Consider the following 368-nt stretch of genomic DNA (forward strand, 5'->3'; position numbering starts at 1 on the left):
GAGGGGGGGGGAGTTGGGGGGGGCAGGGGCCCTGCTGTTGACCATGAGGTCAGAGAGCTGGCAGCCATGTTACCAGTACTTATAGAACACTGGGGACCTGGAAAGAGTTAAATATTGTATTTAAACTTTTTTTGGATAGATTGAATTGCTTAAGAATACACGAAATGGGGGGGGGGGATGGGGGTTAATGGGGGGAATGAGGACACATTTGTAATTCCTTAACTAATAAAGAATTTAAAGATTAAAAAATAAATTAATTTTTAAAAAAAAGAATTCAAGAATAAACAAAACAAAAAAAAAGAGTACACGAAATAGCTCTGGCTGGTTCGGCTCTGTGGATAGAGAGTCGGCCTGTGAACTGAAGGGGC

This window comes from Myotis davidii, unplaced genomic scaffold (assembly GCF_000327345.1).
Source record: "Myotis davidii unplaced genomic scaffold, ASM32734v1 scaffold2100, whole genome shotgun sequence".
Taxonomy (NCBI): Eukaryota; Metazoa; Chordata; class Mammalia; order Chiroptera; family Vespertilionidae; genus Myotis; species Myotis davidii.